The sequence below is a fragment of the Hordeum vulgare genome, chromosome 2H (assembly GCF_904849725.1).
Source record: "Hordeum vulgare subsp. vulgare chromosome 2H, MorexV3_pseudomolecules_assembly, whole genome shotgun sequence".
In the NCBI taxonomy this organism is placed as follows: Eukaryota; Viridiplantae; Streptophyta; class Magnoliopsida; order Poales; family Poaceae; genus Hordeum; species Hordeum vulgare.
The window spans coordinates 647,925,650-647,949,142 of record NC_058519.1 but is presented as its reverse complement, the minus strand read 5'-3'; the positions used below and the strand labels follow the sequence as shown (position 1 = coordinate 647,949,142).

The 23,493-nt window shown below is 42.9% G+C and overlaps 1 pseudogene; it reads right to left on the bottom strand.

Annotated features, from left to right (window-relative positions):
• Positions 1-16,393: 16,393 nt before the first annotated feature.
• LOC123428905 lies at positions 16,394-20,492 on the bottom strand (annotated as a pseudogene).
• Positions 20,493-23,493: the final 3,001 nt, after the last annotated feature.

The window sequence follows — 23,493 nt, the reverse complement described above, 5'->3', positions numbered from 1 at the left end:
ATGAACCTAGGTGGCACTTGCTTTGTAAAGTAACACACTGTGCAGAAATATGAATGTTGAAGCTGGGATCAAATTAATGAATGGATTGAGCTGAAATTTGGTGTATGATGTTAATTTGGGCATATGAAGGCACTGTATAAAAATTATACCATTTGGACATGCCAAAGTGACGCTTCCTTCACAATGTGCCAATCTGGACAGAAAATGGTAATTGAAACTGGGCTCACATAGATGATTAGATTGAGCTGAAATTTGGAGGAGGATGATAATTTGGGCACATTAAGGTACTGTAAAAATTTCATAAAATTTGGATAAACAAAAATTGTACTTCCTTCACGATGCTCTCTACTGAACATAATATTGGGAAAAATATTGAGAGAAACTGGCTGAATTAAATGTGCTAAAATTTGGTGGAGTAAGGTTATATGGTCAATGTCATCCCGTGGTAAATTTTCATCAACTATAAAGCAATATAAAATGTAGTTGCTTCACACAATGAAAATATTACCAGAAACAAAGATTGGATCATTAGCTCACATGGATTGTGAGATGTGGCTACAATTTTATGGAGAGCTATGCTTTGGGCACATTGATGATGTGGAAAAATTCAACTCATCAGGATATTCCTATCTAGTACTTCCTTCACAAAGCTATTAGCTGAACACAAACTTTGGATATTTGCTGAGAAAGATTTACTAGGCAAATCGTTACAAAAGTTTTCATGAGGCAATGATTTGGATAGGGAAGATTGCCCAAAAAATATGAGGGTAATCAAAGAAATAGAAATAGCACTTCCTTCACGAAGTGCTATTCTGAACAGAATAGGAAAATGAATATTGCTGAATTATTTTTGAACTATGGAAGGAAGGGTTTTCACATATTTGAGAAATATATGATCCAAAGTATTTATGAGAATTTTTCGAGAATTTTTGGAATGATAGAATAGTAGGTTGCTTCACAAACTAGGATGAGGTGGGATATAATGGACCCATGAGTGACATGTCAACATAGTTAGAACATGTTACGACATTTTTACAATCGTCGTAAAAGTTATGACGATGTCATCTTATGCGGTTACGACGTTTTGACTCACATCGTCGTAATTTATATGTAGATTTGATCCCCTCAAACGGTTTACGACGATCTCGGATGAAATCGTCATAGATTTATGATGAATTCATCAACGACATTTTAAAAAACATCACATATGAGCATATTTCTTGTAGTGTTCTGGACTGGAAAAGGAGCAAATCCTAGTCCACTATTCTGCACATCTCCAAATGCCCTGAAAATTTACGTGGATTTTTTTCTGGATTATATTAAAAATACTGGGCGAAAGAACTACCGGAGGGGGGCCACCAGGGCCCCACAAGCCCCCACTCCGCCACCACCCCCTAGTGGCGGTGGGCAAGCTGGTGGACTGCCTGAAGGCCCACTAGCCCCCCTCTTTTGTTATATGAAGCGTCCTGACCTAGAAAAAAATCATACGGGAGCTTTTTCGTGGTTTCGCCGCCGCCACGAGGCGGAACTTGAGCAGATCCAATCTAGAGCTCCGGCAGGACGATCCTGCCGGGGAAATTTCCCTCCCGGAGGGGGGAATCGTCGCCATCGTCATCACCAACACTCCTCTCGTCGGAGGGGAGGCATCTTCATCAACATTTTCATCAGCACCATCTCCTCTCCAATCCCCAGTTCATCTCTTGTAATCAATCTTCATCTCGCGACTCCGATTGGTACTTGTAAGGTTGCTAGTAGTGTTGATTAGTCTTTGTAGTTGATGCTTGTTGGATTACTTGGTGGAAGAGTTTATGTTCAGATCCTTGATGCTATTCATTACACCTCTGGTCATGATTATGATTATGTCTTGTGAGTAGTTACTTTTGTTCCTGAGGACATGGGATAAGTCATGCTGATAATAGTCATGTGAATTTGATATTCGTTCGGTATTTTGATATGATGTATGTTGTTTTTCCTCTAGTGGTGTTATGTGAACGTCGACTACATAACACTTCACCATGTTTGGGCCTAGTGGAAGGCATTGAGAAGTAGTAAGTAGATCATGGGTTGCTGGAGTGACAGAAGCTTAAACCCTAGTCTATGCGTTGCTTCGTGAGGGGCTGATTTGGATCCACTAGTTTAATGCTATGGTTAGACTTTGTCTTAATTCTTATTTTATAGTTGCGGATGCTTGCGAGAGAGGTTAATCATAAGTGGGATTCTTGTCCAAGTAAGGGCAGTACCCAAGCGCCGGTCCACCCACATATCAAACTATCAAAGTAACGAACGCGAATCATATGAACATGATGAAACTAGCATGACAGAAATTCCCGTGTGTTCTGGGGAGCGTTTTTCCATCTATAAGACTTTGTTCAGGCTTGTCCCTTGCTACAAAAGGGATTGGGCCACTTGATGGACCGTTGCTACTATTTGTTACTTGTTACTCTTTTCTTGCTACGTTTCACCTTGCTACACAATCACTTGTTACCGCTACTTTCAGTGCTTTCAGTTATTACCTTGCTGAAATCCGTTTATCAGAACCTTCCGCTCCTCGTTGGGTTCGACACTCTTACTTATCGAAAGGACCACGATTGATCCCCTATACTTGTGGGTCATCAATCGCCTCTCCTTCTCGTGTTGCCTGACCGTCAAGTCGGGATGGACGGACACACGCAAAGTTCTCCCGTGACCAACATGGAAGCTCACACTTATGGTCTCTCATCGACCGTAAACTACACACCTCGTCGTCCATCATGACTCCGACATACAGATCGATGGTGCATGGCCCCTGCCTGCCCTGGCTGGATCGCTCCATGCTCCCCATTGTTCTTCGAGTGTAGGAGAAGCAACACGGCTTTCCATTTCCGTAATGGTGATGATAGCCTAACCTCGCGCCCTCGCCTAATGGTGATGATAGCCTAACCTCGCGCCCTCGCCTAGAGGAAATTACCTAGCCAGGGGCGGAGACAGCGTACAATCATTGGGTTCAACTGAACCTAATAACTTTTTTGTGACACGTACATGTACATGGTTACCGAGTAATATGAATCCATCAATTTTTGAAGACTGAACCCATCAAAAAGTAGCAACAATATACAAGCAAAGACTTTAGTCCATTTAAAATATTCTAACTTATTAGCCCGATGGGAAGCACAATAATAGCCTTTGATTAAGTGAACGATTCCAATAGCTTGTGTTGTACATCTCTATGTTGCGGGCCGCAAGATGCCCAAGCTTCCAACTTGACTAGATCGCTCGATAACTCCTCCACCGCAATCTCGTCTCGTTTTATCCCTCCTGGCCCCGTTTGTTGGCCCATCATCCGATCGCCAGTGAAACCGCCGACGACAGCATGCCCAGTCCAAATTTAAGGTTCGAAAGATTACATCATTAATTTATCACATCTTCGCTCTTTTTTGCATGTCTAATCTAATCTAATCAAGTAGCTTAGTTTCGTAATGACATTTTCCTTAATTTTTCATTTTCATTTTCGTGAACTTTGATTAATCTAGGTAATGGAGCGGTATACTTCATAGAAAAGAAATAAATCACCAAATTCAGATAACAATGTTGGCATTTCAGGGCCATTCTATAAGCGAAGTCCATCAAATGTCATTATCATAGATACTCTCCCAACCCATTATATCCATAAATAAACTAGCTTAGATAATTTTTATTCACAAAAAAAAGATGGTCTATGTCTTGAACTTCACAATCACAACAACAATGTGCGAGTATGTAGATTAAAGGTTCATCAATTTGAATAGGATTAATGATCTTCATATATTACTCATGCAGACAAATTTTTCATATTACTTGTTTTTTTATGTATCAACCTCTGAAAGATTCAAACTAGTATGGATAATCCACAAGTAAAATGAGGCAATCCTATACACAACACATATTCGAGATTCATATTGTCATACTCATGGTATATTTCCTTTAGAAAAAATGGCACGGGCACTACCTTTTCACTAAAGACAAAATATGTACATTTTGACATGTTTAAGAGAGACATGACAAAAACAACCGGAGACAAAACTATATGTAAACTACTGTTGGATTTTCGTAACTCTAGGTGTAAAGGACAAATCTTGCCGTACATTTTTTTGCAAAGGTGAGATGGGACTTGATTGATCTAGATCATCTCTAAAATTATGCAAGCACTTCATTGAGACGCAAGAAACAAAAGCAATCAAGGAAAAGGAAACCTTAAAATGTTTTGCTTAATGTACTTGCTAAAAGCTTGTGAAATTTACATGTTAATTTTGTTAAATCTTTCTAGAAAGAACAAAGCTGCATATAAAGCTACAAAGTTATTATTTATTACTTTATTAGGAATATCTAAGCAAGTGGTGTGAGGAGTGCATTAAATTGGTATGTCTTCCTTATTTTGTTATAGTGTAACAATTATACATGATCATATATTTTTATTGTTTACATTGTCTTCAAATGTTATCTATATTCAATGGTGGAGATAGAGAAAAAGGGGATATAATAAAATATGCAGATATGAGAGGGGCAAACAAAAAGTAATCCATCGAAGCCCCGCAAATTTTCTAAAGTTCACATTATTTTGAAGGTTGGGGGCAATTGCCCCCCCCCCCCCCCCCCCCCCGCCCTCTGCCACCTCGCCTCATCGCACCGCCCGTCAACTGTACCTCTACAAGTCTATGCGTCGGCAATGCCGCCTCCTCCCCAGTGACCGGCGAACTTGCAGATGCGGACGCCGACAAAGAAGCAGTCGCACGTTGAGGAGCGCCACGTCGCCTACCCGGACGGCTTCTGCGTGCAGGGGCCTCCCTTCCGCCTTTGATGAACGCTACCCCGCGCCGACGACGACCACGGGACCATCTTACGTGCGCTGACTTACCGTAGTATGGCCTAGTTCTTTTTAGCTTTTGATTCTCCAGAATCAACTTTTGGGAAACTTCCTCGAGAATCAGCTTCTCCCAAAATCAGACAGAATCAGTCGTCGAGTTCTTTTCCAAGATTGTGGTCTAAGATTATGGGACAAGATGTATGCTGAAATATGTGTAACACCCCTGGACAAAAATTAGATGTTGAATTGCTAACACTTAGATGTTCCGAACAATTTATCGTCAAATATGAGCATTAATATGATTTATGAATATTTTAGATTGATAAATATTACAATAAAGAAGGTTTTTGTGTTTACTTTGCTACAAAAGAAGTTCCGCTATAAATAGATTGACTAATGTCATGGTACAAGACTAGTAGCAATAGATGCCTGTAAACTCTACTTCTAAAAGCACAGTTGGTAGGTCGTTCGCTCGCTCGTCTTCCTGATCGATTGATGGCGTCGGGCATGGGGCGGCGGCGCCGGGCGCCGGGCGAAGAGTGATGGCGTCAGGAGTCGGGCGGCGGCAGGCGGAGCAGCTATTGTGGGACAAGAGACGAGCGGACAGGGCGGAGCAGCGACTCCGGGCCTGGAGGCGAGCGGGCGGAGCATAGGAGCGGAGGGTCGGCTTCAGGCGAGGAAAGGAGCGGCCGGGGCGAGCTCTCGGGCGGTTCAACGGCGGATGCGTCCCTGGAACCCTACTACGAGGGTGAGCCGGGAGGTGGGGGATCGAGGGACTAGAGGAACGAGTCGCACGACTCGTTTTCGTGGGTGCGGCTGGCCACCAATGGCATTTCTCTTGTAATTTGCATTTTAAATAGGGGTAGTATCTTAAACTGAACCATTTTATTTTGAGGGACCGCCCAGAATCGCGAGAAGCAAGGTTTCCACGTGATTTTGGATTGCACTACCGACTCTACCGACTCTTAGATGATTTTGGACAATCAAATTGAGTTTTTTTAAGCTTTTGATTTTTCAAAACCAGAATCGCCAGAATCGAGAGAAAAGAACTAGTCCTATATATCCTGCAGTTTTTTTTGAATACAGTAGAGTCAGAAGCGTTGAAAATCCTAAAATAAATTTTAGAATAATGCAAGCATGAGGATAATATATCCTGCAGTTCGCCACTCCGTTCAAAATAAATGTCTTAAGCTTAGTACAACTTTGTACTATAGTTAGTATAAAGTTGAGACACTTATTTTGGGACAGAGGGAATAGTATATATTCTGTTCCCATGCTCCGATGTGGCGCCTACTTTATTATATGCCTGTACAACAGTAACGGTATTGTATGCATGTACAACGGTAACAGTATAGTATGCCTGCACATTTGGGGTTATGGGCTTCTTGAACAGATCCGTAAACAGCCTGATGACATGCAGCCACTTCATCTAGCTTCTTGGAGAAATGATCCATGACCGTGTTGTAGACTTGTAAGCAGGGTTTTTTTCTCCCTCCAGATTTTTGGAAACCGTTCGACAACCGGCCCTTCTGCTATCCATCATAAAAACTCAATCTCAAACGAATTTTTTGAAATTTTGAAATTTAAACTGCCATTAAGGTCATCAAACGTGCGTATCCAATTTGCAACGCATGCTTTGTCCCAATCTTTACCAGCACCATAAGCGCTCCATGTTTTTTACACTGCGGGAAGGCAGTCAGAGCAACTTTAACAGGGCGAGTCATTTCGTCTGTCCGTGTTTGTTTGGGTCGTCGCAGACAGAAAAATTGAGCAAACGCGTCGACCCAAATGTACTGTTGAACTATCCATCGTCATGATTCCTCGTTGTGTACTTAACATCATACATTCCGCCATTATTATCACATATAGTTCTAGAGCATACTGAGAAAGCAATGTCAGAAATGAAAAGTGCTCTTCTACACCCGAGTTTAAATGAGCTCATCCGAACCGTAAATTTGAAAAAAATTAAACATTTTAAGAAATCTGAATTTTTTACTGCAAACTTTGACAAATGTTCTAATGGCTTGTTAAATTTCAGTACGAAATCACATTTATGGAAGTCGTGGTAAAAAATTAAATTAGTGATCCAAAAGGCTTTCGAAAGTAGCATTTTCAGAGTTTCGATTTTTGTTTGCCACGACTTTGACAAATGTGATTGCATGAAGAAACTTTTTGAGCACTTAGAGCATGTGTTAAAGTTTGCCCCAAAAAATTAGATTTTTTAAACATTTTTACAATATTTTCCAAATTTACTGTTTACCCGACCTCATTTGAGCTCGGATGAAAACATCAGCCCCTACAGAAATGGCATATTCAAAAATACCTGTAATGACTAGACTTCTTGGGCTGGCAGCCATCAACAAACTCAATAGCTTCTTCGAGCACAACATCAATTCCAGCCTCTTCACCGTCACCAGCCTCATCCAACATGATCCCGGCTCAACCATAGAGAGATTCAACACAACAAATCTCTAGTAGTAGGAATAAACCTTTGCTAATAAAGCTAATAAGGGTATAGGTTATACGATCGCGTTCTGTACCTGTTCTATCCGATGAGTTTTAAATTTTCCTATTTCTATACCTATGGGTAATGTTTTGCCCCATATCCTTATCCTATTAGTGTTTTTATCGACATGGTACGTGAGTAATGGGTACAAATTGTCATCCCTACGTGCGGGGGCAACGGCCTATTTTGTTATATATATTTTCCATTTTCCTTTATTGTTGTACTCTCTTATAGTTTTAAAAAGTGTACATATATTCGACAGAAGTTGAACATTTTTTTTTGAATAATACGTAAAAAAAAGTGGTCGAGTATTTAATAATATTGTACAAGTATTAAAAAATGTTAAATAAGTATTAAAAATATTGAAAATGTATTAAAACAATGTCGAATAAGTTATAAAAATAGTTGAATGAGTGTTGAGAATGTTGAACAAGTATAAGAAATGTTGAGCAATTATATTAAAAATATTGAAGAACTATTAAAAATATTGAAATAGTATTAAAAATATTAAACAAGTACTTGAAAATATTCATTAAGTATTAAAAAATGTTAACCAGTATTTAAAGAATGTGGAACAAGTATTTTTAAAAATTAAATAAGTATTTGAAAAATATTATACAAGTATTTGAAAAATGGTTACTAAGTATTTATAAAATATTGAACGAGCAGTCAAAATGTTGAATAAGTATTAAAATTTTGAACATGCATGAAAAATGTAGAATAATTATTAAAAATGGTTGAACGAGTATTCAAAAATATTGATCAAATATTTGAAAATGTTGAACCAGTGTTAAAAATATTGAAGAAATATATAAGATTTTAAAAAAGTATTAAAATATTTAACAAGTACAGTAAAATATTGAATAAATATTAAAAATGTTGAATGAGTATTTTAAAAATATTGGCAAGTATTTTAAAATATTACATCCGTATTAAAAATGTTGAAGAATTATTTGAAAAATGGTGAAGAAGTATTTATAAAATGTTGAATAAATATTAAAAAAGTGTTGAACAAGTATTTGAATTTTTTTGAATAAGTATTTGAAAATATTGAACACATATTCACAAAATGTTGAATTAATATTAAAAATTGTTGAACGAGTATTCGCAAAATATTGACCAGTACTTGAAAATGATCAACCAGTATTAAAAATGTTGACCAATTATTTAAAAATATTTAATAAGTATTAAAATATTGAATATGTGATGGAAAATATGGAATAAGTATTATAAAATGTTGAATGAGTATTTAGTAATTATAAAAACAAGTATTACACAATATTAAATAAGTGTTAAAAATGTCAAGAAGTAAATTAAAAAAATTGAATAAGTACTAAGTAATTATTAATCGAGTATTTGAAAAATGCCGAATAAGTATTTGAAGTATTGAACGAGTATATGAAAATGTCAAATAATTATTTATAAATATTAAACAAGTATTAGAAAAATATAAAGAAACGCTCGGACAATGTTGAACGTGTATAAAAAAATGTTGATCACTTACGTACTCAAAAATGTAGAATGAAAACGAAAAGAAAAGGAAGAAAAAACAAAAATGTAGACACAAAACCGAACGAAAAATGAAAAAGAAAACCAAAAACCAAAATAAACCAAAGTAATGAGGTTGTAGAAATCCCTAACGAACCGGCAAGACTACAGATGAACTCGATCGCGGAGACCAAGGTTTGAGGGTGCAGATATCCCTAACGAACAAACAGAACGGGGAAATGATTCAGATTCACCGAACCGTTCAACACCGATAAAAAAAATGAAAGGTGTTGAAGGGCCGACGCGCCCGACTGATATCAGCCGAGCAGGAATTAGAGGCACTAATGCGAGAGCCCTTTGATGATAGAACAAGGGCAAAGCAGCAAGATCTGACGCTGAAAATTGAAAACCTCCTTGAGCAGGAGGAAATTTACCCGGCACAGAGAGGACATGCAAATTGGCTTCGCCGGGGGGACCGCAATACCAAGTTCTTTCATCAGTTTGTGTCGCCTCGTAGGCGTCGTAGATTAATTAAACGGTTGAAAGATAATAGTAATGCATGGGTTGAGGGGAATGATAACCTTAAGCCCCTGATTTTTGAATATTTTCAACATCTCTTTAACTCGGATGGAGGTCTGATGGATGAAACCTTGCCGAATTCTGTCAAACCTATGGTGATTGGGTAAATGAATGATGTGCTGATTGCTCCATATACGAGGGAAGAGGTAAAGAAAGCATTGTTTCAAATAGGAGATATGTAGGCCCCCGGCCTTGGTAGGCTTCATGCTATATTCTTTAAACGCTTTTTGCATATCATCGGAGATGATCTAACAAATGAAGTGTTAGAAGCGATAAATAAGAGAAAGATCCGAGAGGGGTGGAATGCCACTAATGTGGTGCTAATTCCGAAGGTGGATAGCCCACAGACTATTACACAATTTAGGCTCATCAGCCCGTGTAATGTGGTATACAAGATTATCTAAAAAATGCTGGCTAATAGACTGGAAAAAATCCTACCTAAAGTGATTTCACCTACACACAGAGGGCATTCGTTCAAGGTAGGCTTATTACTGATACGTGTTGATCGCTTATGAATGCTTTCATTCAATTAAGAAGTGAACACATGGCTCAAATGGTATTTGCGCAGTTAAGCTGGACATGCTAAAGGCATATGATCGAGTAGAATGGCAATTCTTGAGGCTGATGATGGTGAAGATGGGGTTTCATGCACAATGGATTGAGTTAATCATCGACCGTGTATCTTCTGTCAAATACCATATCAGATTTAATGATACCGAGACAGATGAGTTTAATCCAACTCGAGGTTTAAGACAGGGGGCCCTCTCTCCCTACCTCTTTCTGATATGCTCTGAAGGTTTATCAAAGCATGTCACTGCATGAAGAGGAGGTTGGGGGTATTGAAGGAATAAAAATTTCAAGGAATGCCCCCTCAATATCTCACCTTTTATTTGCGGATGACTCTGTGATCCTCATGAGCGCCATGGAGCAGAATGCAAGTACCTTAATGAGGGTCCTCGATACATACTATGTGAGTTCAGGGCAGAGGGTGAGTACACCAAAATCCAGTGTCTTCTTCAACCCGAACACAAGATTAAATGAGAGGGAGATTGTATGTGTCATATTGAACATACTAACAGAAGCTTTGTCTAACAAGTATTTGGGTCTTCCTACGATTGTTGATGTTGATAGAAGTGATTGTTTTCAACATCTAGTTAACAGAGTATGTCAGAGACTGAAGGGGTGGAAGGAAAAATTCTATCAGTTCAAGGTAAAGAAATCCTCTTAAAGGCAGTAGCTCGGGCAATTCCTTCATATGCTATGTCTGCCTTAAAATTACAAAAAGGAATTCCTGACGTAACATACGTGTACCCGTACGGGTCTCCTCTCGTCAAACCTGAGTTAGTCAACGAGCTACCAACCAAAATGCGAAGATTGGATGACTGGTACATGCAAGCATGTACTAAACAGCAAAACTGGATCTACGTTGCATATGAAGACGAGCATTTCGGGACTGGACGAGGCGTGCTAATGATTGAATTCCACGAATTATTTCAGTTATACAAACAAGACACCCTCGACAAATCTATCATCACTGCCTATTGTTTGTAAGTATTATTAATTTATGTCATTAAGTCTTACTCAGCTCGTTCTTGCATGTATAATCTTACTTATCACTATATTAATTTTGCAGAATGAAGATTCTCGAATGCAAAAAAGGACAAATCTATGACATTGGGTTCATTGACCCATATTACAATCATCACCAAAGTCTCGCAACGAATCACCACGAGACAGAAAATAACTTGGTACAAGGGTTAAGGTTTTGCAGTATCAAAAGGGAAATATTATTTTCTTACAACTTCAAGTGAGTGTTACTATACACACATTCTATTTTCGCTTACTCGATGTTATTATAACTATACGTATAATTGACTCGTTATGCGCGCGCAGGTTCCACTATATTTTGTTAATCATTATACCTGACGAGGGACAAGTAATAGTCATGGACCCGAAACGCACATCCCTCGTTGAATGGGCGAACATGCAGAAATGCCTCCAGAGGTAATTTCAATCATTATGACACTATATCGGCAATTTCTCGTTCATTTCCTGATAGCAAGGAAATTAATATAGAACTCCTTTATTCATTTCCTTTTCTTGGCAGGGCTTGGAAACGATTCACCGCCAAGGCTCGGGGTGATTGGAAGTCAGAGCTTACATTTAAACATATAGATGTAAGTAACTACTAGCTAGATCCGTGCATCTCTTTATTCTAGTTTCAATACCATTATAATTCTTGATTATGTTATTGATTGAACTCTGTTCTCGTAAAGTGCTTGAGGTAGGAACACGGGAACAATTTATGTGGATACTATGTTTACGAGTTCATTCGCCAGACGACCCATCAGAAGGGCAAAACCCGGGACATCAATAAAATCGAAGTACGATAAACAATACTCACAATTTTATTTTATTACCGTGAATTGTGTTCGTTTTCATTAATATATATATTGACCCCTTCTTTAAATTAGATCGAACGGTTGTGGAACGGTCTTCTACCACAGAAACGTGTACGAGCAATTCAAGAGTAAATTACCGGATTCTTAAATGCAGAGGTCCTAGATATCAAGGGAGAATACTATTGACATTCGACGGAAATGATATAAAATGATATAGTGTAAAAAAGATGCATATATGTGCATGTAACCCGTGTCTACATTTTATAAATATGTTTGACAAAGCACGACGGATGAGATGGTGTAATATATTCGTGACGATGTGTAATACAGTTGTTCCTTTATTGCTGTGTATGTACCATCTAATTTAGTTTAAAACAAGAATTAAAAAATGCCCAAAACAAATAAATGGAAAAATAGGGGACAACAAAATAGCCTCATCCAATTTAGTACAAAACCCTAAACCCAAAAATTGCTTAAAAAAACAGCGAAGAAATAGCCCCGGTTCGTAATACGAACCGGGACTAATACCCCCTCCCCCCTCGCTCCCAGCCCCGCCACATGAAAGGTCATTAGTCCCGGTTCGGGGTTGAATCGGGGCTAGCATTAGTCCCGGTTGATTAGTCCCAACCAAACTGGGGCTAAAAGCCTTTTTTCTACTAGTGCTAGCATGACGAAATTAGTGCAAGCAAAACGGAATTCATATAAAGCGGAATGTTTTTGCATCCCCAACCTCTTCTCTCGTCCGTTGGGCCACCGTTCCCCCCGACGCCTCCACCACGGGCTGCCGTCGCCACCCGTGATCGCCGCTTCGGCTGGAATGGGTAGCCAAGACCCTTTCGTCACCCCGCAGGCCACCACATTTTTGCAAATACTCCCTCAGACCCACAAGATAAAATGTTTTTGCAACGTCTTATATTATATTATGATATGGAGGTGGTATTTCTTGCAGAACGTGTGCACGCTTAAGACGGATAGACTAATATCTGCTGCCGCACTTGCATTTTTTTTTTAAGAACTTAAATGTGAAGCGAGAAATAATCATATGAGTCTCGGTTGTATTTTCTGCTCACTTGGTGCCTTTTGTTAGTTAGATTAGATGCACATGACAGTATTGACGAGTCCTCGGGATGGACATGAGACTTAATAGTGTCATTGTCGGACCCAATAATCCGACCGACCGCAGTGGCGCCAGGTGGAGCACATCGGACTGCATGCTGCCATGGCCCATGCGCAGGCGCGCAGGACCCAGACGCAGCCACGGTCGTGCATGGCGATGTGATTGGCTGGTCAACTCATCGCTAGGCGGCACGGGGACGAGAGCACTCCGCCATTGTACATCGCCTCTCCTTCTCGTGTTGCCTGACCGTCAAGTCAGGATGGACGGACACACGCAAAGTTCTCCCGTGACCAACATGGTACTTGGAAGCTCACACTTATGGTCTCTCATCGACCGTAAACTACACACCTTGTCGTCCGTCACGACTCCGACATACACATCGATGGTGCATGGCCCCTGCCTACCCTGGCCGGCTCGCTCCGTACTCCCCATTGTTCTTCGAGTGTAGGAGAAGCAACGCGGCTTTCCATTTCCGTAATGGTGATGATAGCCTAACCTCGCGCCCTCGCCTAGAGGAAATTACCTAGCCAGGGGCTGAGACAGCGTACAACCATTGGGTTCAACTGAACCTAATAACTTTTTTGTGGCACGTACGTGTACATGGTTACCGAGTAATATGAATCCATCAATTTCTGAAAACTGAACCCATCAAAAAGTAGCAACAATATACAAGCAAAGACTTTAGTCCACTTAAAATATTCTAACTTACTAGCCCAATCGAAAGCACAATAATAGCCTTTGATTAACTGAACGATTCCAATGGTTTGTGTTGTACATCCGTGTGCTGCGGGCCGCAAGACGCCCAAGCTTTCAACTTGACAAGATCACTCGATAACTCCTCCACCGCGATTTCGTCTCGTTTTGTCCCTCCTGGCCCCGTTTGTTGGCCCATCATTCGATCGCAAGAGAAACCACTGGCGACAGCATGCCCAATCCAAATTTAAGTTACAAAAGATTACATCACCAATTTATCACATCTTCCCTATTTTTTCCATGTCTAATCTAATCTAATCAAGTAGCTTAGTTTGGTAATGACATTTTCCTTAATTTTTCATTTACATTTTCCTAAACTATGATTAATCTAGGTAATGGAGCGGTATACTTCATAGAAAAGAAATATATCACCAAATTCAGATAAAATGTTGGCTTTTCAAGGCCACTCTATAAGCGAAGTCCATCAAATGTCATTATCACAGATACTCTCCCAACCCATTATATCCATAAATAAACTAGCTTAGATAATTTTTATTGGCAAAAAAAAAAGATGGTCTATGTCTTGAACTTCACAATCACAACAACAATGTGCGAGTAGATTAGAGGTTCATCAATTTGGATAGGATTAATGATCTTCATATATTACTCATGCGGACAAAATTTTCATATTACTAGTTTTTTGATGTATCAACCTCTGAAAGATTCAAACTAGTATAGATAATCCACAAGTAAAATGATGCAATCTTATACACGACACATATTCGGTACGAGATTCATATTGTCACACTCACGGTATATTTCCTTGGAAAAAAAGGGCACGGGCACTGCCTTTTCACTAAGGACAAAATATCTACATTTTCGCATGTTTAACAGGGACATGACGAAAACAACAAGAGACAAAACTATATGTAAACTACTGTTGGATTTTCATAACTCTAGGCCTAAAGGACAAATCTTGACCCACAATTTTTTGCAAAGGTGAGATGGGCCTTGATTGATCTAGGTCATCTCTCAAATTATGCAAGCACTTCATTGAGATGCAAGAAACAAAAGCTATCAAGGAAAAGGAAACCTTAAAATGTTTTGCTTAATGTACTTGTTAAAAGCTTGTGAAATTTACATGTTAATTTTGTTAATTCTTTCTAGAAAGAACAAAGGTGCCTATAAAGCTACAAAATTATTATTTATTACTTTATTAGGAATATCTAAGAAAGTGGTGTGAGGAGTGCATTAAATTGGTATGTCTTCCTTATTTTGTTACAGTGCATCAGTTATGCATGATTATATATTTTTATTATTTATACTGTCTTTAAATGTTATCTATATTCAATGGTGGAGCTAGAGAAGAAGGGGACGTGGTAAAATATGCAGATATGAGAGGGGCAAACAAAAAGTAATCCATCGAAGCCCCGCAAATTTTCTAAAGTTCACATTATTTTGAAGGTTGGGGGCAATCGCCCCCCCCCCCCCCCCCCCCCCGCTGCCACCACGCCTCCTCGCGCCGGGCATGGCAGCGTCCATGGCGCGCCTGGTCGGCCTCATAATACATGCTGGGCTGCTCGCTGGTGGGCAGGGGCAACAACCCTACTGCGAGGCCCCCTGCCAGCCGTGCCAAGACTGTGTCGGCGAGACGGCTTGTCCTGCCCTGCCCAACTGCCCCGACGACCCGTGCACGATCGTCAACAACGCCAACAGCAACACCCAGCCGGCGCCTGACAAGGACGACGGCGGTCTGCCGCTGGTGCAGGGGAGGTTTCCTGCTCTCCGGGAAAGCGAAGCAACCAGACATCGGTCCCGCCGACTCGGTCACCATTGTTAGACTATGTATTTGTATAGCTTTCATATATATCCGTGTATTATGTATTCGTACACAATGTGTACCTCTCTCTCTCTATATATATGTGTGAGATAGCCACACCCCATTGGGTGTTGTGCAGTTTCCACAACATATTGTTTTACATGGTATCAGATTGGTTAGATCATTCGCTTCGCCTCGTCCGCCGTCACCGCCTCATGGCCTCTGCTTCGGGCGCCGCCATTGCCATCGCCGCAGGCCAGGCTGCCCCACCGGCCGTCCTCCCGGCTCCTTTCGCTCCGGTCGCCTAGGCCTCCCCGTTTTTGGTCTCTCGGACACAGGTCTCACTGGCCGGCACCGCCATGGCTGCCCCACCGCCGTCCAAGATCGTCGATGATCTCCGGTCGCTAGGGCGGTGTACTCCGACATGGGTGTGCGGCGCAGAACCTAGTGGTGATGATGCATGGCGGCCCCGTTGCGTGCGGCAGGGCAGGTGCCAGATATGGCCGGTTGGTTAGCTTTGGCTCATCTTTGCAGGCGGTAAGGATGGAGGTGGCCCAACATGGTGTTGGTGTGCTTAATGCGTCAGGTGTGTGCGGGCCAGGGGTGACACCTGGGTGGGGTTGGTGGTAGTGCTGCTCAAGGCAAAGGCTTGGCAGGTGACAGCTGACAACGGTGGCGCCTATCTGCGTCGCTATCCTTCCTGAAGGCACTTTCTAGGCGCTCAGCGCTTCCTAAACTCTTGGGCAAGATCTTCGGGCGAGAGTCTAGATCTGTATAGATCAGATGGCGGCGTCGTCTCCATCGTCGTGATCCCTCTTTGGGGCGCCATCTTGAAGATCTTGGTCCCGTTGGTGTTACTTGCAGGCTGGTCGACGTGCACAACATCGAGGTTGGCAGGTGTTTGATCGGTGGTGTGTGTGGTTGGCGCGCGACTTGTGTGGCGACTATGATGGTGATGAAATGTGTGGGATCATGGCGTGCCTTCGTCGTCAACAACCGACTGGTCCATGAGCATGAAGTCGGAGCTACGATGCTACACGGCAGCAACGATGTCAGACAATTGACCGTTCAGACTCTATAGGTGCCAGGGGTGCTCCTTTTCTCCTATGAGGCTTGTCATCAAAGTCGGAGTTGTCTGTTCCTCGATGTCGCCGGACGATTGTTTGGCTTTGGCCGACAGGGTCTCGTGCCTCGTTTGTTCGTAAGAGTCTTGAGGGGTTGTTGGAGTCAGAGTCCCGTGCTCGAGGAGAGGTGATGAGACTGACACTATAGGCAGTTTTGATGGTGTCTATTCCTCGGCCATGTCACTACACTACGGTCCAAATTTAGAGGGCATAACATCTACGAGGAATACTAACCTGTGCGGGCAGATCATCTGCCGGGAATAATTTTGTCGTTACCTGTGAACCGTCCTTGAAAATCCTGTCAAGAAAAGCAATTGTTAAATTGTGATCCAAATTCTACCATATTGGACTAGACGTAGTACAAACGGTGTGGGCCTTTGCGTTGGTACCGACGCGTACGAGTACAACTTGTTTACTTGTCTTCCAAGGACTTTCATGTATTGCCCCTCATATATACTCCACGTAGTCGCATCTAAAGACGACATGTCGTCTCGTGCTTTTAATACTCCACCCCTTGTAGTGATTGCGCCTTCGTGCGTCCGTGGTTTTCTTTCGCAAAGGGTTTCACGTAAAAATCTGTATCTCTCGTGTTTCATTGATCTCGTTTTATCTAACAAGTGGTATACAGAGCTGAGGTTCTACTATATATGAGATTTGTTTTCGAGAGAAGCTAGGGTTCCATCCGCGCGTTCGTCTGCGACCTGGCACTCCATCCGAAGTCAGATCGTCTTTTCGTTGCGCCGTCGTACGTAGCCGAGATCGACAGGGCGTGCTGTGCGCGTCACGAGCCGTCAAATACTCAAGACCGCTGCCTTTTCCCGAGTCGCCGTTGCAAGTCGCCGAGTTCCACCGCTGATTCACCACGTTCAAGCTCAAGTCCCGAGGAGATCAAGTTGCTGCTGCTACTTCCCAGCCGCAGAGCACCATCAATCAAGCAAAGTTTCTGCTACTACTCCACGTGGGATCACAAGGATCAAGACGCAGGTGTAAACTTGATTTGATCCAGAGAGTGTTTGGATACTCTCTAATCATGTGACTAGTAGTAGTCAGACTAAAAGTTTTTAGTCAGGCCATGTTTGAAAGGTGACTACTACTAGTCAGCATTAAATGTCTCAGTATTAAATTCTTCTCTCCCGCTTCCATTTATCTCTCTTCTCTCCCTTGTGCAACACCAACTACCGCTATATTCCCGCCCAAGGAAGGAAAGTAGCAAGGTCATGTTCCTTTTCTCCCTCACGCCATGCAACAACAGCTCTCATGTTCCTTTTTTTCTCTCTCACGCAAGCAACACAAGCACGAGACTATCCCTCACGCCAAGCACAAGGAAAAATGTCCATACATAAGAAATCAAAATTGTCCACACAAGGAAATCAAAACTGTCCACATATAAGAAAACTAAAATTGTCCCATAACGTTACATGTTGGAAACGAAATAAATAACATCACAAATTTCTCAACGCCTGTTGAACAAATCATCAGCAATCGTATCTCTCACTCGATTCATATCCACTGAATCTAGCTCCATTTCTTCACCCCTAGTGTTACGACGCCTCCTCCTCCTTGTTTCCTCAAGGAGAGGTTGATAACTCTCATCATTGTCACACCTATCGAATTCCTTGTCCGCCAAATGACTTTCACGAATAAAATTGTGCAAGGCCATGCATGCCACAATAATTTTTGTTTGCTTGCGTTAGAGGATAACTTGGTACTTTGAAAAGAATCCTCCACTTATTTTTCAAGACTCCAAAACAACACTCAATGACATTGCGTAGTCTAGAATGAGTATAATTGAAGTGCTCCTTTTTACCTCTCGGCTTGGTGCCTTGATGGAACTCTTGAAAATGATACTTTTGGCCCCTATACGGTGCAAGATAACCCGGTTTGTTGGAGTAGCCCGAGTCAACAAGATAAAATTTCCCTGTTCATGGCAATGCATTTTAGCAAATGTCAATGTAAGGCATAAAACTAGTGTACTCAGTATCAAGTTTCGTACCTGAAGGTGGATGTGGAAACTTGTGACTAAACCGGCTAAGAGCATCCTTGAATGGCCTCATATCATGGACCGATCCAGGCCACCCCGCAAGCACAAAAATGAATCTCATGTCGAAATCACACAAAGCCATAACATTCTGACTACAGTAACCATGTCTGCTTAAATACTGGGGAACCTTGTTTGGTGGCACCACAACCGGCACATGAGTCCCATCTATTGCTCCAATGCAATCATTGAACCATGGGTACCACTGAGCACCTCTTAACCTTTCATGGACAACTCTAAATTCAGGATCTCGTGGCTTAATGATGTCAATGGAAAGCTTAACCATACATTCCAAAACTTTGTTAAACTGACTCTTCTGATGCTCAACTGACTCTTCTGATGCTCCAAAGTACTCAACGTACTCAACTGACTCTTCTGATGCTCCACACTCAATGGCAAGGTTCTGACAGTTTTTTACTGACTGAGCACGTTCCTCACTTCTCCTAACCTTTTCATTGCCTTGGTTCACAAGAGCCTGCAAAATAGAGTCTGTTTTCTCACTTTCCTTCTCCAACTTAGTTTCAATGTCCTTCATATATTTTACAAATGGACCCCTAGTTTTGCCGTGAGTACGAGGCATGTTGTCTAAAGTTTTGCTTCTCTTTGAAGGACTACTAGCTGTACTCCTTAACTCTGAGCGGCTCCCTCTCTTCATTGCCCAAACAATCCAGGTCATCATCATTATTTAACTCCAAACAATCTTCTGTCCCAGGAACATAAGCAGATGAACCATCCACAGCGACCTCATGAAATATCTCATGTAACAGGGGCATATACTCAGGGTTACCATTTCTAAATTTCTTGAGATTTGGTCTGTCCTGAAATTAAATAATAGAAAGAAATCAGCATATATATCTTCTGTCATTGGAACATAAGCAAAAATGAACACTTGAAGGAGAGGGAGCAAGAATATAAGCAAAAATACCTTGATTTGTTTCTCCCACCAATCTGCAGTTGCCGTCACTTCGCCATCTGAGCCGCGGTCGCACCCGGTTTGCTGCTGCAACCATACCCAATCATTGTACAAGCCCTTCAAGTTAGTTATTTTGTTCCTGAATTCCCTGCCTGGATGCCACAGCTTTGCCCTTTCCCAATATTTCTCCCTCATATTCTTGTACGCCTGAGGGCTCCAAACTCTACCAGCGTAATTGCCAGCATCTATTTCCTCACAAGCTACTTCACATAAAGTCAATATATTTCTGTCTGTCCAGTTAGCCTTGCTTTTTGGCCTCTATTAAAAAAATGTATGAGAAAACAACATACTGTTGTTGATTACTGCAACAGAACAATTGGACAAATATTGTACCTGGATATGCTGGTTCAGCATGTTGTCGTATTCCTCTTCTTCATCTTCTTCCTCAACATCTTTTACCATGATCGGTGCTGCGTGCCGCTGCCTGCCGCTGCCTGAGCGACTTGAACCAGCACCACCTCGTCCCGACGTCGCGACGACCTGCTTGCCACGACGATCTGGGGCCCTCACTGGGGGAGACCTTGGCGAGGTGGACGACCCTGCCGCTACGCCACGCCGTCCGATCTGGTCCGCTGGAGGGGCACACCATGGCCGGCCGCACTCCCCGGGTGAAAAAGGTGTGTGTACATGCCCATGTTGGGGTAGGAGGCGGCGACGGCGGAGTCGGCGTTGAGGTCGATGTTCTCCAGCCCGATGGGAGCACGGAGCCCCCGGCCACCGAGCCGCGGCCGAGCCCCGGGGCCACCGAGCCGCGGCCGAGCCCCCGGGCCACCGAGCCACGGTCGAGCCCCCCTGCCACCAAGCCGCGGCCGGCGGATCCCCGGAGACGAGGGGGTGTCATCCCCCACCCGTCCTCGTCGATGTGGTGCACCGCAGCACCGGAAGACGCCGTCTGCGAGAAGAAATCGAAGGGGAGTTCGCCGTCGCCGTCCATGGTTGACGGTGCGCCGTCCACCGAAAGACGCCGGATCTGTGTGGCGCGGCGGGAGTACGGACGCGGGAGCGGCGCGGCGGAGTGCTGCCGCGGCGGCGGAGTGCGGCGGCGGCGGTGGAAAGGGGAGCGGCGGCGCGTCGCCCTGCCTACCTGCAAAGGGGATGGGGCGGCGGATGCGGATGAGCCCCGCACGGGAGGATGAGCCCACAACAGGATGGGTCCGCCAATTAATTAGAGGAGAGACTTTAGTCAGTAAAAGTTGGGGGTGGGGTGACTAGGGACTAAACTAGTTTTAGTCACCCATTAGTCAGGGGTGTTTGGAGGTTTACTGACTAAAGGTGACTACTACTAGTCTCTAGTCTCTAGTCTCTAGTGATCCAAACACCCTCCTAATCTGCTACTAGTATTACTCCAGGCGAGATTTAGGCTGGTTGTAATGGTTGTATCATATACTAGTATCATGCATATGATACTAGTCTATGATACCACATCCGTAATGTATAGTATCATATGTTAGTATCATAGGGTAGTTCATTTATTGCCATGCAATACACATAGTACTACATTATTTAATATGATACAGTATCATGATATGATACTCAACCCTCTCTTTCTTCATTTAATTCTATGTCACCTCATCGAAATTGCCTAGTTGGCATGCATGATACTACCTATGATGCTCCCATTACGGGCAGCCTTATCGATTCATGGATTCCATGAAGTACGATCTTCCGCTGCTAGATCGTGACACAAGGTTTACCCTATGGCAAGTCAAGATGCGGCGTAGTTGGCGCAAGCCGACTATGATGATGCACTGGATAGTTTTGGGAAGAATAAAATTGAGGATTGGACTGCTGAGGAGAAAAGAAGGGACCGTAAGGCTTTGTCACAAATTCAACTCGATTTGCATAATAATATTTTGCAGGAAGTTTTGAGCGAGAAAACTGCCGCCGCTCTATGGTTAAAGCTGGAAGGGATTTGCATGACAAAAGATCTCACTAGCAGGATGCATTTGAAGCAAAAATTATTCATGCACAAGTTACCCGAGGGAGGTAATGTTTTGAATCATATTTCAGAATTTAAAGAGATCATATTCGATCTAGCTAGAATGGAGGTCACGTATGATGAAGAAGATACTGCTTTAATGTTACTTTGTTCGCAGCCAAGTTCTTATACCAATTTTCGAGACACCATATTATACAGTCGTGATACTCTCACACTTAATGAAGTTTATGAAGCTTTGAACTCTAAGGAGAAGATGAAATTAATGGTGCCTCATGATGGTTCAAGTTCATCCCAAACCGAGGGATTATCTGTTCGTGGCAGGACAAAGGAGAAGAACTCACATAATGGAAACCGTGGCAAAAGTAAGAACGGCCAGAGGGGCCAGTCGCAATCCAGAGACAAGAAGCAGTCTTGCAGGTATTGCAAGAGAGACGGGCATGACATCTCAGAATGTTTCAAGTTGCAGAACAAGGAAAATAGGAACGACACATATAAACCGAAAGGTAACAAACAAGGTGAAAATTCTGCTAATGTTGCTCGTGATGAAAGTTTCGATGATGCTCTTGTTGTTATTGCTGGATGTGCTAAGACCAATGATGAGTGGGTACTTGACACTGCGTGTACTTTTCATATGTGCCCGCATAGAGATTGGTTTACTACTTTTGATTCTACTACTGCCGTTGGTTCCGTTTTGGGTTTTGATAATTCACCATGCAAGATTGAAGGCATAGGTTCCATTCGAATCAAGATGTTTGATGGCACAATCAGAACTTTGACAGATGTTCGGTATATTCCGAAGATGAAGAGAAATCTTATCTCTGTGAGTGCCCGTGATACAAAGGGGTACAAGTATTTAGGTGGAGATAGCGTTTTGAAGGTCACCAAAGGTTCTCTTATTGTGATGAAAGGTGACTTAAGTTCGACCAATGGTCTTTATTACCTTCGAGGTTCTACCGTTTCAGGTAACGCTACTCCGGTTATGTTGGGGAACGTCGCATGGGAAACAAAAAATTTCCTACGCGCACGAAGACCTATCATGGTGATGTCCATCTACGAGAGGGGATGAGTGATCTACGTACCCTTGTAGATCGTACAGCAGAAGCGTTAGTGAACGCGGTTGATGAGGTGGAATGTCCTCACGTCCCTCGATCCGCCCCGCGAACAATCCCGTGATCAGTCCCACGATCTAGTACCGAACGGACGGCACCTCCGCGTTCAGCACACGTACAGCTCGACGATGATCTCGGCCTTCTTGATCCAGCAAGAGAGACGGAGAGGTAAAAGAGTTCTCCGGCAGCGTGACAGCGCTCCGGAGGTTGGTGATGACCTTGTCTCAGCAGGGCTCCGCCCGAGCTCCGCAGAAACGCGATCTAGAGGAAAAACCGTGGAGGTATGTGGTCGGGCTGCCGTGGAAAAGTCGTCTCAAATCAGCCCCAATACCTCCGTATATATAGGTGGGAGGGAGGGGACCTTGCCTTGGGGCTCAAGGAGCCCCAAGGGGGTCGGCCGAGTCCAAGGGGGGAAGGCTCCCCCCCCTTCAAACCGAGTTGGACTTGGTTTGGTGGGTGGGAGTCCTTCCCTTCCTTCCCACCTCCCTTTTTTTTCTTTCTCTTTGATTTTCCTTTGTATGGCGCATAGGGCCCTTTTGGGCTGTCCCACCAGCCCACTAAGGGCTGGTGCGCCACCCTTATGGCCTATGGGCTTCCCCGGGGTGGGTTGCCCCCCCCCCCCCCCGGTGAACTCCCCGAACCCATTTGTCATTCCCGGTACATTCCCGGTAACTCCGAAAACCTTCCGGTAATCAAATGAGGTCATCCTATATATCAATCTTCGTTTCCGGACCATTCCGGAAACCCTCGTGACGTCCGTGATCTCATCCGGGACTCCGAACAACATTCGGTAACCAACCATATAACTCAAATACGCATAAAACAACGTCGAACCTTAAGTGTGCACACCCTGCGGGTTCGAGAACTATGTAGACATGACCCGAGAG